Source organism: Melospiza melodia, chromosome 6, assembly GCF_035770615.1.
Source record: "Melospiza melodia melodia isolate bMelMel2 chromosome 6, bMelMel2.pri, whole genome shotgun sequence".
Lineage (NCBI taxonomy): Eukaryota > Metazoa > Chordata > Aves > Passeriformes > Passerellidae > Melospiza > Melospiza melodia.
Window position 1 is genome coordinate 14,549,749 of NC_086199.1, and position 15,732 is coordinate 14,565,480.

The 15,732-nt window shown below is 41.2% G+C and overlaps 1 protein-coding gene across 16 annotated transcripts in view; it reads right to left on the minus strand.

Annotated features, from left to right (window-relative positions):
- BDKRB2 (bradykinin receptor B2) overlaps window positions 1-12,963 on the minus strand; it is a 34,652-nt gene extending 21,689 nt beyond the window's left edge. For 4 of the 16 annotated variants that reach the window (XM_063160004.1, XM_063160008.1, XM_063160007.1 and 1 more), the window contains exon 1: window positions 8,732-8,965. The gene's annotated coding sequence lies outside the window, so the exon portion shown is untranslated. Of the gene's footprint in view, window positions 1-4,570; window positions 4,919-8,731; window positions 9,114-10,744; window positions 10,899-12,663 lie in introns of those variants that run through there. The other 12 variants (XM_063160009.1, XM_063160012.1, XM_063160005.1 and 9 more) reach the window with 8 other exon arrangements.
- Between the last annotated feature and the right edge of the window lie 2,769 nt (window positions 12,964-15,732).

Genomic DNA, 15,732 nt, shown 5'->3' on the forward strand with positions numbered 1-15,732 from the left:
GCCCTGAAAGCACTTTACTTCTAGCACCTTGAGGACATTTTGGCAGCCATTTAGGAAAAAAGAAGAGATTTGCTATCTTGAGTGCCTCCAGCCACTATAATATTTACACTGTTGTCATGTATTTGCAATAATGCAGCATTTCCTGCCTATTTTCACCTTTCTGTCTGTGTGGCCTTTGAGGAAAGCCCAAGTGGCTTCAACAGCAAAGAGCTCCCAAAGAAGCCTACAGCATGTGTGGCTGACTGGCTGCTGTCACAAAGTCTAATAATGATTTCTTTGACAACTGCTGCTTTCCTCATTTCTTATCATACAGGTAACCGATGGTTTCAGCCTGCTGTAATTAGCAAAAACATAAAAGACATTTTAACCTGTCACATTGTATCTGAGAACCACATTTGCAGTGACACAGCCATCCCTTCCAGCAGCTGGACATGTCTCAGTCACAGCTGCTGTCTCCATGGCTGAGCCACAAGCTGGTGGCTCTGTGCAAGCAGTGCAGTCCTCAGCACAGGAGGCACCCCAGGCAGAACCTGCCCTCCCAGTGAATCAGGAATAATGCCTTGTGTTTCCTTAATGCCTTTCACCACAGGGATGTATGGATGGCTTCACTGAGTAATGCAGCTTCCAAACAGCACTTCAGGCTCTGACAACAACAGAACAGGGTAGAAAATATCTAACTACAACTATCTAATGCTTAGGTGAAATTACAGCTTTAATTTTGAACAGGTAAAATTCAGAAGAGATTATATTTACCCAGTTTGTTCAGGTTAGCACCTCTAATTTATGGATTTCTGAAGGTGATCCCAGTTTAATGTAGAACTTCTGACAACTGTTACACTAAACTATAAGCTCAGATTTCAGTCTCCTAAACGGGTTTTCTTGTGGATCATCACAGGGAATGGTCCCTAGCATCGCTGATTTGTGTCATGGAAGCAATATAAATGTGACATGATACTCATTGTCTAAATGACAGGTTGTCATTATAAAAGAATTTTAGGGTTTTGTTTATTTATTTTAATTTTAATATTCCTTTAAAAATTAAAATCAGAGTATGGCAGTGCAAGCAATGGTGAGTTCCCTTCTCAAGGAGAAGCCTAGTCTGTAATGTGCTTCACTTCCTAAATGATAAACTTCAGAAAGCCATTTTGCCTTGTCCTTCCTAGGTCAAACACATCCTCCTACGCTGTTGTTTCTTGAGCAGCTGGGACAGTCATTTCATATTATTTTCGTGTATCTGCTCCTCACTTTGCCAGTACATTAAGTATTTGCAAAGGAAAAGAGGTCAGTTTTCAGATAGCCTATTTAGAAATCCCCATACTCTATATATTGTAGAGAAAAGCTCAAAACCACATGTACCTGTTAGAAATGGAGTGCAATTCACACTGTAGTGAACTTCAAACTGTGTTGCAATTATTTTGAAAGTAACAGCAGATAAAAATTAGACATAATCCAAATGGAGCCTATTTTTCTACTGAAAACCCAGGGGAACTCTAATGACAACAGTTCTTTAATGGGAATACACCCTATCTCTATTAGAACTTAAGAGCTCAGATACATGCTGAGAGGGATTTGGTGATTGAACCGTACAAACATGAATTTGGCTTTCAACACTGAGAGATCTAGAAGGTTCAGGACACTTCTCCAGCTAAGAAGTAGTATAATTTACAGTGCTGATTTACAAAAATCAGTGTCTGGATTACCATTTTAATTTTGCTTTTTTATGCTTTGCCAGTATTGAAATTAAATTGTGTATTAATTTACTGTTATCCCTTTGTTAGCAACAGGAGATGACAGAGCCCTGCTGGAACCTGGTGCAGACAGTTTGTTTTATGCTCTGCATATGCAGGTTCTGAGCACTGGTGTTTACAAAGAAGATATGTCCTATCTGCTCTTTCCAGAATGTCAGACCCAACAAAAAAACACAGGGTAACAATTTAGTTAGAGAGACAGATTCCCTTAGTATATGCCACAGCTCCTTCAAAGAACTATCGTACCCAAAGCTAACAAAAAGATAAAAGTTTAATGTCTTTGTCTTTGACACAGGCAGTGGGATCAAGTGTACCCTGTTTGCCAGTGACCCAAGCTGTGTGATGCAGGTGACTAACACACTGGAGGGAAGGGATGCATCCAGAGGGAAGGAATTCCACCCAGAGGGAAGGGGTGCTTGAGAGGTGAGCCTACACAAATTCAGGAGGTTCAACAAGCCAAGTTGGGGCAACCCCTGATGTCAACACGAGCTGGGATGGAGAGCAGCCCTGCCAAGGAGGACTTCTGCTGGATGAGAGGTTGGACATGAGCCAGCAATGCTCACCTGCAGCCCAGAAAGCCAGTTGTGCTCCAGCCTGCATCCAAAGCAGAGTGGCCAGCAGGGTCAGGGAGGGGGTTCTGCCCCTCTGCTCTGCTACAGTTGCTGGATCATGTTCTCTGGTACGTTAAACTCACATATTACTACTCTGAGCTATGTAGGAGATACTTTTTAAGGTGTCAGAGAGATTTTTTGACTATCAAAACAGAAAATTTCTGAAGAAACTGATTCTTAAAGAAAGATTTTTCATGAAATATTCGGGTAATATAACAGAAAATGTTTTAAAGATGTCATTTTTGTCTTGAACAAAGGACAAGATGTACTGAGTGTTCACAGTTTAGCAGGTGACCCAGATCCACTCTTGCTCTCTCTGGCTAACTATGAGTTTAATATCTTTACAAAGTGGAGTAGTTCCAAAAAAAGAAAAAAACCCCAGAGACTGCAAGGGCGCAATTCACTACAGTTTATCCTTCAGGCACTTGCTTAAGAAGGAAGACGCTTCTTTCAAAATCCCTTCTCAGTGCTCCCCATTGCCAGGCAGATTTACCCTCTGTGTGCGCATTTCTTCTGTGGTTTGTTTTCTTGCTTTTGTTAAAAATGTCAAGACCCTTCACCAATTTTTCTCTGGAAAGGAATGTTGTCTTCTGACCAGCTTTGTTAATTTTGAAAAATAGCCTGATTTAAGTTAACCACGTCACCATTGCCCTTGTGACCCATGCACTGCAGAGAGAGCTCTGTGGAATTGTCACAGCAGTTTTGGGCAGCAGGTGGTGAAGGTTCAGGGCAGGATGTCAGGGCAGGAACAATCGAGGGGAAATGAGGGAATGTGAGCTCTGGAAGGGAGCACAACCCTGCTAAAGGGAGCAAAGGAGAAGCGCTGTGTGGAAGGAAGGAAGGAAGGAAGGAAGGAAGGAAGGAAGGAAGGAAGGAAGGAAGGAAGGAAGGAAGGAAGGAAGGAAGGAAGGAAGGAAGGAAGGAAGGAAGGAAGGAAGGAAGGAAGGAAGGAAGGAAGGAAGGAAGGAAGGAAAAGGAGAAATATAAACATTGAAATGGAAGAAAGGAAAGAAGGGGAAAAGAGGAGTTTAATTTCCCAAGAGGGCAAAGGCCTCCAAACCAAACAGTGAATAAGGATTCTTGCCTAAGTTGGGTATATGCCAGGCTTATGGGAGCTTTTTCTGGGATTTTAATTTAAAATGTTAGAAAACTTAGGTAGTTTATTCAGTTTGGATCCATATTTTACCCAGCTTCAGAATAGCGCAAAATCTGAAATTGTTTGATTCTTGTATTTAAAGTTAAACTTTTCTTTGATTTTTAAAAGTTATTTGACCAGAGCACATTTATTCTAAGGCAAACTTTATTATATTGAACCCTTTTTGAAACCAGAAACAAGTGTGCTGTGGAAACTATTTAACCTGTCTGTAGAAATACATTAGGCAAAGAGTAGAAGACTGGAACTCCAGATGTCTCATACTGAACAGTTATGGAGGTTCCATCCACGTAGGATCATCCCCTAGCAATGGGTAGGACAGGACAGGGCTGCATGGATATGCAAAGGAACATGATGTATTTTATTTCCCTGGCAAGATTCTCATAATTTTAAATATGTTTTTGTGAGTGTACATACATATATATGTCTGTGTGTGTACACAGAGAGAAGGGAGAGAATTTCCACAAAGTGGACACTTCCTGGTCCCCTTCAGTGCCTCACACCTTTTGCCTGGTCTTTTGCGGTTTACTCAGGGACAAAGTGGCTTGTGTGCTCTCCCAGCACTATCAGGACCAGGCAAAGGAAACTTTTCTAGGTGATGCCAAGGTGAACAGCCATCTGCAAGCTGGTCTTGAACAGGTAAAACAGGATTCTGCATGAGGAGCATGTGGAGGGCTCCCCAGAGTACAAACAGTGTCAGGTGGGTTTGTGTTAGATGACTCAGTCTGAGGAAATAAAGAAAGAAAAGTTCATCCTTGAGCTCAGGTATCAGACAGAGATGAGACTGTTATGATAAACTGCCTGATGAGATTGGGCTGATTGCAAGGTCCATTGTCTGAATTCAGTGTTGAACTGAAGCTGTACAGTTACAAAGGCTAGAATTTGACTTGGAGCATATCATGTGTCCCAGAGCTGGGTTTATCTGCTGTGCTAAGTAAAGGAACATGTATGGCATACATTTCTTTGTAATCTCCTAATATCACAGCTAGGACAATCAGCCTTTCACAGACCTTTCCCTCTGAAGACTGAGGTCAGAACAAGAGGATGTGACAATGACACGTTTGTTAAGCAGGCTCCAGTGAGCAAGTCACTCAGATCTGCTGATATATTCATAACACCTTATCTTCTATAATCTGTCATTACTCAGCTGATGCAGATTTGGAGGGTGCTGCAAGCATTCAGTCCAGCTGAGGATCTAGCCTGTGTAGTTACTTGTGTCTCTTTTTCCTCTGCCTCCATCTGCTTGTTTTCCTGGGGAGCTGTTTGTGCTGTCATAGCAGGTAGGACCAGGAGCACAGCTCTGGAGATGCTGCCATTCTGTCTGTGTTGCACTGATGGCCAGAGGCTTTGGGCATCATCAGTGTGCAAAAGTCTTGGGACAGGCTGTGCCTCAAGGAGCTTCTGATCTAAGCAGAATCCAAACATAATGCAGAATGTAAAATATGACTTATTCTAGGGAAAGACTGCTGCAAAATGAGGTGAGAGGTGCATGCAGAGCTGAGCCAAAATCTGTGGAGGGATAGAATGTAAGAAAAGATAATGCAGAAGGTAGTCTCACACCTGAGGAGTTGCAGCAGTTGTACTGGTCACCAAAGATTAGGAACAGGCCTGCCCTTAATAGGCCACAGTTGGGTCCAATAGGAAGATGAGTGCTACAAAAGAGTGGGTTAGCCAGCTGAGAAGAGAATTGGAGTTTGTTAGTTGTGCTGTGAGGAGAGATGGAGTTTGTTTGCTGCATTGTGAAGAGGAAGGAGTCAGTGCTGTAAAGAGCTGCCCATGAGACATCACCAAGAAGGTATGGGAACTTTTGCAATAAGATGACAACAAAAATCTATCAACAAGTATTGCGATATTTCTAATTTCCCTACTTACTTGTTTAAGGATTGGGTCCCAATTTGAATTATGAAGGCTTAACAGTTGCTTTTTGTAAAAATTCTCAGGACACCTTATGAAACACTTCCAGTTTATTGGCCTGCCCACTACCCGTAGGGAGTTTGTCCTTCACATCAGGAAAGGGGCACATTGCTGTGCTCCATACGTGTGGTGGAGGGACCTGCTGTCCTTCTTTGGTAGCCCAGGACACTTCAGAGCAGCAGCCCTTCAGTCAGACAGACAGCTCATAGGAAATCTCACAACCATGGCAGAGGGACAGAACACCTCCACACTGGGGTGTGGTCCCAAAGGGCTTATTCCTTTCTGCCAAAGCAGGAACACTGCAGGATGAAAAGCATCTATGAGCAGTTCTGCCTCTGGGCATGCATGCATGAATCTTGTTTAAAAGACCTGGCTCTCTACCATGGATCACTCACTTTTTGGTGGCATTTAACTGCAATCTCAGATAAAATGAATGGGAAAATGAATTTCTGTATTTTGACAGCTCCCTTCTCTGCAAATTAACCATTGTCTGAACTGTGTCTTTGCAATACTATCACCATTCTGGGATACCTTTGTGTGCAAAGCTACTGAATCTGCAAACCTGGATGATCAGATTTGTTTGCAGGGGTCACACAAACCAACCCAACCTTGCTGAATCAAGTTGAGGAGTTAAGATGTAGGGGACTTAAATATAGCACAGCAGCAAAAGTAAGTCAAATCCATCCTTTCAGAGACCATCAGAAATCCTGAAATATTTTGGTGAAGTTTTATATAGCAGCTTTGCCGCATGCCGCAGCATCTGCACACTTTGGACTTGCCTATCATCAGACTGAAGCTAAGTGCTTTCAGCTGGCAACTTTGCTCCTTGTGTTTCTCTGGTCTGTACCCCAATTTGTGCCTGTTCTCCAACATTTAACTCCTACATGGGATGTTGGGCCACGACCAGAGTCCCTCATTCCCAGCTCACTACTTCTAAGCAAACGAGGTGTCACCACTTTGGTGATCACAAGCAGTTACACAAGCTGGATCTGTGTGAAGCCAACCTGTGGGGCACAAGTTTCAAGTGCTGCTCTCACCCTCAGTGCTCTCCCCCTGCCTCGGGGCTGGCCCAGGACCAGGATGCCCTCTCTCCCTCTGTCCCTGCCCTGGGCACCCACCGAGGGCAGAAGCTGCTCCAGACTGTGCCTGCCGCCCTTCGTGAGTCAGCACCCAGAGGCTGCTCCAGGGCTGATTGCAGAGCAGCTGCACATCACTAAAGCCAGAAAGGGCTGGCAAAGAACAGCTCTTGTCTCCACTGTGAAGTGCCCAGCTCCTTTACAGCTGGGTACCAGCCAGGCAGAGGCAGAACTTTCCATCTCCATGTATGTAGTGTGCTAAATGCAAGAAGGGAGGAAGGTAAGCCTTTTGATAAGGTAGGGGGAACTCATCTGTATGGAGCACTTGAGAGGGAGCTTTAAAAAGCCATGAGTGACAAGAGAAGAAGGCTTATGAATGATTTTAAAGAAAAGTGGATGTTTTGGCTAAACAGCATTTTTCTTTGTGGTTTATTTTCATTAAGTTTACATTAATTAGCATTGCTAATGAGTTCAGGTGTACTTCTGCAGTTGATTTAGTTACTGAGAGGGACTCTGTTTTGAAAGCAAAGCTCCATTCTCTGATAAGTGTTCCTAGACTTGTAATATTAATTTTTTTCCTACTGTGACTTTAAAAACAGTGGAATTTGACTGCCTAAGAGAGTTTTACACCCTTCTTTTAATAAAAAACAGATTATCAAACACTGGCCATTCTTAAACTATAATTTTTAGGGTATTCATAAAGAACATCCCCAAATTTCTATTGTTTTCTGCCTGAGAAAATGCTTGAAATATTAAATAGCTACAAGAATTTTTAAAGCTGTTTTCCTGTGCAAGGATGGGATGCTTATTTCAGGAAGCTCTAACTCAGTAGGAAAGGCGGTTCTTTTGTTAGATTGTCGGTACACAATGTTCAGGTAACTCTGAGTAACTCAATTAATCTTGTTCGTGCATGTACTCAGGGGCCCAATGGAAAATCTGGCAAAGATTTTCTGGAGGTGTCTCTGGTCAGCTATTCCAAACTCTTTATTAACTTGGATGTATTTATCCCTTCTGTTTCTGTTTTCACTATTCACACTGAAAAAAACCCCAAATATATTTGGAAGTCTATAAATGAACCTGGAGTGCTAAGATGCTTCTCTTAATTTTTTTTCTTAATGATTGCACATTACCAGATAAAAGTTATATTCTATCTATATCTATGACTGATATTACTCAACTTCAATCTTAGAGAGTCATGTGTGAAAATAGATATTTCTTTTACCTAGATAACTGTCTTCTAGTTTCTAAGAAAAAATGTACAGCTGTTTAAGATAAAGTGTACCCCTTTCTTAGGAGATGGCATTTCTAAGATTGCAAACAAAATATTAAAACAAGAATTCTAATGGTTAATTATTTGAACACTTGGCTTCATGGTTATTTGCTATTATTACACTAAGAAGGCAGCTTAGGATACTGAGTACTGGAAAACAAGTAGCTAAAAGTATATATATTTCATATATTTCAACCTTTCTTTTTTGGGTTTTTCTTTTGTTATTCTAATTACAATACCACTACTAAGTTCTCTGTTTTCATCAACACCTTAAAAGTTAAGCTCCTACTGAATTTTTTTTATTTGCATACATATTTTAAAAATAAACTAATAATGTAGCTTAAATGTCATCCAAAAGCTTTCTCCTTTGTAAAAGTTTCAAAGTTTTATCCTTTGCCATTCAATCAGTGCAGATGAGACAGATTAGCAGTGTAAGGTACACATATGCACTTCTACATCTTGCCCAACAAAGTTTACAATCAAAATAATAAACAGAGAAAAAATTTTCAGTATGTACAGAAAAGAATTTACTCTGCTTTTTCCCTACAGTTTTGTAGGTAATCTCAGCCAAAACCAAAGTTAGATGCTTGTACTTTCTGATTATTTTTGTGAGAAGAAAGAAGCAGTGCCCAGGGTATGATTACAGACATGAAGTGTCATCTGGATAGGAGAAACCCTTATCCTCCAGTACATGGGACAGTATTTGTGGCAAGTGAAGTACCCTGTGGCTTTGATACACTGGATACTTTGAAATAAAGCATTTTTCTGCAAATATTATAGCTCTGCAAAACCCAACATATTACAAAATCACATTAGCAAGAATTATTTTTCTGCTCCAATTTTCTGGAACAGTAATATCAGCTCATTTGTCACTGAACCAGAAACATTAAGAATTAAATAAGTGGTTTCCAAGAAGCAACAAACCACACTGAATATGAAAGAGAAGTGAAAAAACATACCTTGACTGAAAATTCACCACTGAGCAGACACAAATGAGTGAAGTGCAACACGTCTCTGGGCACAGCTCCTCCTCTAGTATGAATGAGTCTAACTTAGGTTTTGCTGCCCCTCCCTGAGCACAGCAGACTCCTCACTCTGTTGATGACATCATATTCCTGGATTTTCTCCCATACTATATTTTAAAAACAGTGTTTATCTACTGTATCCATTATGAGACCAGTGATATTTTAATATGGGTGGCAAACAATGCAAACAGAGCTCAGACACTGATGTTCCCCAGTATGTGTATAAAACAGTCATGTGTTTGTACAGCAGCCTCCAGAATGGTGCATGAGCATGCACGCACAAACACACGGCTCTTATCCTGATTTGGGTAATGCTGAGAACGTTTTTTGTTTTACTGGTGTTAGAGCTAAACAAGCAGCTTTCTGGAGGACTTGGATCTCTAAAACAGAAAAGATAAAACATCTCATTTAAAGTCTAAGATATCTTTTTTCCATGGGAAAAAATTTTCTGTTTGTATTCTGGAAGACACTACTCTTCCCCTCTGACTACTCAGTCTGTTGAGAACAAGTACAGAATCCAAATACCGCTTAAAGATTTATTGGACAAAAATTTCTTCAAGGCTGTGGATGAAATCTCTATATGAATCAGAATTATAGCCAACACCAGAGTATACTCTTTTACTTACTACACTGACTTATATTCTGGATGTCAAATAATTAACGGAGAACTCATTTTAGACTGCTTATTGCAGGCATAGTTGGTTTTCCTGTAACATTTACACAATTGCGCAGAAATCTGAAATGGCAACCATGGCAGCAGAATTCCACACAAAGGGCATATCTTCATTCAAAGGAGAACTGATCAAAGAAAAGAACAATCCATTCCCCTAGTTTGCCACAGAATTCTAATTCTGCAGTGAACAACTCGGGAAAAATGCTGGTCTATATTGTGACTGGTATCTACCAGCGAACATCTCTGCCTCCCACCCTCCACTGGTTTGACATTTACAGCTCTACTGCAATACACTTCCTTGGTGTGCATTCTGACAGGATAGAGGATCACTGCTTGGCTTTTCAGTACTTCTTTCTTTCTCAGAATCTGTCATAATGGATGCCAGGTACATTTTCTGTCTTTAGTGGAACTAGTTGAGTCATGCTCTATCAGCAATACCTCCCCCTGGTCTGTCCCTGATTTCCCTGCACCAGTTCCAGTTTGGTTGAGTAATCTTGAGACTCACAATCTCCAAGATCTTCATTCCACATAGTTTTCTTCAGTTTTTTTTTTTTTTTTTAACTCCTTATGCACTTGAATAAAAAATTTACAACTACCTCTAGTTTTGGTTTTTTGGCTGTTCATATATTTATTATTAAATATTAACATTATTTTGCAAATACAGTGCCTCAAAATTCTGCTTTGATTTTAAGACAAATGTTATGTGTTTATAGGAGGGACTCTACTGGCTCAGTTGTAATGATGTAATAAAACCCAGCTCTGGCCCGATCTACTCAGCTGCACCTGAGGAATGTGAATAACTTCTGGAAGAGCAGGTGAGGAGGACCCTACAGCTTTCTCAGGAGGCTGAGGCTGGTGTTGCCAGCAGCCAGTCTGCTACGGAGGCTTGCTCCATGGTGAATGGTGAGATGAATGTATGCAGTCATCTCAAAAGCTCTGCAAGGCAGGAGCTATTAGTCTATACATGCCACCAGGGTTGCCCCATCCCAGATGCAGAATCTGGCACTTTTCTTTGTTGAGCTTCATAAAATTGGTGATTCCCCATCTCTAATATGTCAAGGTCTCTCTGCAGGGCCTCTCTGCCCTTGAGGGAGTCAGCAGCTCATCCCAATTTAGTGTTGTTGGCAAACTTATTATCTCCTCCAGTCGTGTGTTCAAGTCATTTATGAAGATGTTGAAGAGCACAGGGCTGAGGATGGAGCCCTCTGGAACCCCACCAGTGACAGGTCACCAGTCTGATGTCACCCCATTCACTGTAACCCTTTGTGACTGACCTGTGAGCCAGTTGCTCCCCCAGTGTGCAACATGATTATCCAGGTGTGGGACGGACAGTTTGTTCAGAAGGATGTTGTGACAGCAGCAAAAGCTCTGCTGAAGTCTGAAAAGATCACGCCTACTGCCTTTTCTACACCAAGCAGGTGGGTTAACCTGTTGTAAAAGGAAATCAATTTTGATAAGTAGGACTTTCCTCTCATGCTGCCTGTGACCAGGGACTGCATTGTCTTTCAGGTGTTTTTCAATGCCTCTTGAATAATTTTCTCCATAACTGTACCAGACACTGAAATGAGACTGCAGGCCTGTGGTTTCTGCAATCCTCCTCCTTGCCCTTCACGAAAATTGGGACAATGTTCACTGACTTCCAGTCAACTCCAAACTCCCAAGATCACTTGAAAATGATTGAGAGAGGCTTTGCAATTACATCAGCTAACTCTTTGAGGACTCTCAGATTAATACCATGAGGCTCCATAAGCTTATAGGGATCCATCTGGAGCAGCAGATACCATGAAATTTCAGAGTATACTGATCATTCTCACAGTCATTGTCCTCCAGCTCAAGGCTCTAAGAACCTCTTGGTTCATCACAGGTGCTGAGGACAGAGGTAAAGAATGCATTAAACACCTCTGCCTCATTTCTGTCCCTGTTTGTGAAGTGACCATCCTATTCCTGGAATGGGTTGTTGTTTTTACACTGACTATTGCCATAAATATATTTGGAAAAACTTTTTATTGTCCCCCATATTTCTGGAAGCTGCAACTCCAGCTGAGCTTTGGCCACAGGAATTTTCTCCCTACAGTGGTGAGCAGCATCTCTGTGTTCCTCTATGTAACCTGACCTTGCTGCCACCAGGCACACACTCTGAACTGGGTTATGTGGGAGCATTGCTGCTCAGTTAGCATTTATTTAAGGAACTGAGAGGGAATGTATGCAAATATTTGACTCTGTTAACTCAAGACAACAAACAGTGAATAAAGAGTAAATATAAGGAGGGAATTGGTTGCCTAGGTAGTTGTTCAGGACTGTTGCAAGCACTTTCTAGGGGACAAAAATCTTACCATGTAATTTTACTTACTGGTTTCTGACTTTTTCCAGGTATTTTTTGCTCTTTTTGGCCTACCAATTCTGCCGGTTTGGAAGAAGGAGGCAGTCCTTGGCTTTTTAACAGGGACTTGGAACTTTGATTTGAGCAGGAGTCCCCAGACACCTTGTGGACAGGTGACTCGCACAATTGGCCATGAAAGTGATAGAAGCCACATTCAGATAAGTGCAGCTCTTGGAATCTCTGTGTGTGTCTGTACACATTGATCAGTCTCCTCGAAGAAGCTATTTTTGCAGCTAAGTCTATGCATTACTTCTCCTAAAGACGGCGATTTTCCAAGACTCACTAATTAAAATTAGCAACTGAAGATATTTGAGTAACTTTCTCTAAAGAGGATACTGATTAATTTCCTTTTCCTTGTCCTGAAATTATTTGATTCTCTTAAATAAATTGTATCAGGACAGTTTTATAGCATTTACAAGGGTTTTGTGTCATCACTGAGTCTTGCCTTCTTGGGATGTCTTCTGATTTAAACAACCATTCATTTTGGCCAGTTACATTTTTCTAGAATAGGAACAGTTCTTTTGTCTCCTGTGTGTTTCTGGTCCTTCAATGTGCTGCATTCATTTAAAACCTCTTTTCAGTAATGTGTAAATGCACATTGTTTTTCCTTTCTACAATTAAGAATTATGGTACATTTTTATTGTAAGGGAGATTGAATTAATCAGGATCTAGAATGAGTCTGAGCTACTGAAGGACTGTACAATCAGTCCAGTTCCAAAAGACCTCTAAGGAGATAAAATTTGACTACAGATGTACAGAATATCAACAGAGAAGCAAAGACAATTCTGATGGAAATACTTGCAGCTTACTTACCAGGAGAAAACCCCTTTGCTCCAAAACTGGATCTTCTAACCTTGTATTGTAGAGTTACACAGCCAGAATTAAACTTCTTCAGCTCTGTGCAAGTTCTGTGCACTCGTCTTTGGGAGCAGCCAAGTGGATCTCACGCTATCCCTTTGCAAGCACATACAGAAAACCACAAGGAGCAATTAATGTTGTGGTGCTCTTTTAGCAGTAAAAGTCAGATGAGCAGCCAGAAGCTGAATCTGTGCTGAATGAGATGAAGGAAATGACACTGGAAGGAGCAGAGGAGGCTTTTCTGTACCTTTTGTAGGTCTGCACAGGCTGCAGTAGGAAATGCTGCTGGAATGAGAATGATTTTTATCAGTACATCCAGAAGCACTGGAAGGAATATAATTGTTACCACAACATTTGGCCCAGTTTCTTCTCTAGCATTAATCACAGGTTGCCTGCACCTCCAGGGAGAGGGGTGATCCAGCTCCACAAGGAGCTGGCAGTGCAGTGTTATGTGCCCTCACCCTCACAGCAATGTCAGAATCAGAATTGCTTCTCTTTCTTCCTTCCTGAACAGCTTTATCTCACCAAGCTTCTCCCAAGGGTGCCACTGCATGCTAATGTATGGGATTAGCCCTGACATACAGTGCCACAGGGCGTTAGAGTTTAGGTTATTCCTTTCCTGCTGTTTTGCATCAAGTGTTTTTCCTTTTTCCTTTGTAAACTTTGGGTGGGATTAATTACAACCACTAAGTACCAGGAAAAAGCTTCAACATCCCCCCCTATGAATAAACAACAAAACCACCCCTAACTCATGTCCTGGATTGTGCACCTATCCTCACAATCACTGAATTCCTGTAAACAACTTTACAAATTAAGTTACTTCATTCAGGAAGGAAATTTGCTGATTCTCCTTGTTAAAATCAGACTCCTTTTCACTCTTATTGGAAAATTGCTGAGTTCCTCTGTGCCCTAAAAGAATGCTGCAAAGGAAGCATGCTGCTGTCTGTACCCAACCCTGCAAGCATAGCAGTTAAGATATTTTGCATGAGCAAAGCAAACATCCTATTTCTTAAGTATCTCTTGGACTGAGCATGCCCAAATTAACTGTTGTAGCTTGACACTACACTGTACAACTTTCAGCTAGAGACTGAGACTTATTTTTCGTGTGCCTCCTCAGTTGCACCAGCCTTTGTTAAAATTTCCAGTGCACACTGTTCCCCTCCTGATTTCTTCAGGCAAAATTTTACCAGTTGTTTCATTTCTTAGCTCTTTTGTGCCAGTCCATTAAGTTCCACTAAGAGAGACATAATGCAAACACAGGAACGAAGGCCTGCTTGGTGCATGAGTATGAGGTACAGCAATAACCATTTCAGTTAGCTGATGAAAATTTTATCTGTTACAATGGCTGTGGTGATAGCAGTGATTATGAGTGTCCAGATATGAGGGTAGCTGTATGAGCTGCCTTTTACTTGCAGAAGGGGTAGCAGTGAAGCAGTGTGGCACAGAAGGAACTGTCAGAATTTGGCAATTTGGTAGGGCAAAAATCAGAGAGCCCTGGTTCTTTGTAGCCTCCCTTCCCTGCAGGTGGTGATGGGTGGATGAAAAAGTCTTGTTCTTGTATGCTTAAATGGCAGCGTGGAGCATTTCTGCACAAACTGAAATAACCTGTGTTTTCTGTGAAAATCTGCCTGAGCAAAGACTGCTGGGATTGCAGTTGGGATGCTGTGATGATTGGACTGTTATATTTTATTTATTATTTTTATTTTGAAAAGCTAATGGGTTTTCAGTCAAAAGCAGCCCTACACCTCAGGGAACAATATATTCTGTTTATGTCTAAGTCTTGTACTGTTTGTATGAAAACTCTCCTGACTTCCCAGATTTGGTGGGCTGCAGCCTGGTAGGAAAATGCAGCTGCCCAAGGCATTCTTTATAGACATTTAGATCTATAAAGGCTGAACCTAAGGGAAATTAACGTTAAGGTACAAATATCCTAATGCAACTTTATCTGCACTTTGAAGGTAGTTGATGTTTTAGCAGTATACACCTTAAAATAGCTTATTTTATTTGCAACTTACTTTTGTGACTTTCCACAGGTAATTTTATTCTGATGTAGGTACTGTTGCCTCCTTGTGGCATTGTTTTGCTGACAGGGGACACTGCAATGCTGATTGAAGCAACCTATTGAATTTGAAGTGTCGCACACTGATCCTCCAGGTGCTGAAAGGACACAGCTCCTCTTGTTGTCTCTTCTTTATGATCTGCATTGAAATGGTATAGTCTCAAGCTGAAATTCTAATACTGCAGTTCCAGACAAACTGACCATACGCAGGAGCAGTTAGCATTGGGTTTATCCACACATCTACCAAGAATTAATACAAATCACTTATTATGGGGGAAGAGGTGAGTCTGACTTTTTTAACACTTTCAAAGCAGTTTAGTAGGGAATTTTGAAATTGATCCAAAGGTGTTTTCCTGGAAGTATGTAACTGATTAATGCTAAAATGAAGTATGGATAATGGAAGCTTCAATTGGGCACTTTGTTGAGCCAGGGGATTTGGCTCTTGGCAGCAGAGTGGTCACGAGCTGCTCAAGGGCTTGAATCACATGCTGGCCCAGGCAATGTACACAGGGAACAGAGGAATGAGTGGTTTAAACATTTTCTGTGTTAGTATGCAATAAAAATCAAACAGATGTAGCCATCATAATTCAGCAGTATCCAAATTCCCTTTCTAAAGATATAGAAGGCAAGGATTTGATGATCATAGTAATGAAATCCTAAAGGAGTAGCTCTAAGTAGTCTTGGAGCTTCTATATGAAAATTGTAGTCTTTGTGAACTTCTTACAGTGACAATTACCTGTCAGGGACTAATTCCTGCCACAAATTGTGACATGTATGAATCATTTTCAGCTTTTTCTAAGTTTCCTGTAATAGCCTCAGCAATAGCATGATTGATTTAATTCTAAGAATTTATTTTCTTCTGGAGGAGAGTGAGGAAAGGGACACAAGACCATTGGATTGCAAGAAAACTGTGAGACTGGAGAAGGGAGAAGGTATTTTTGTTTCTGGATAAAGTGATTATTTGG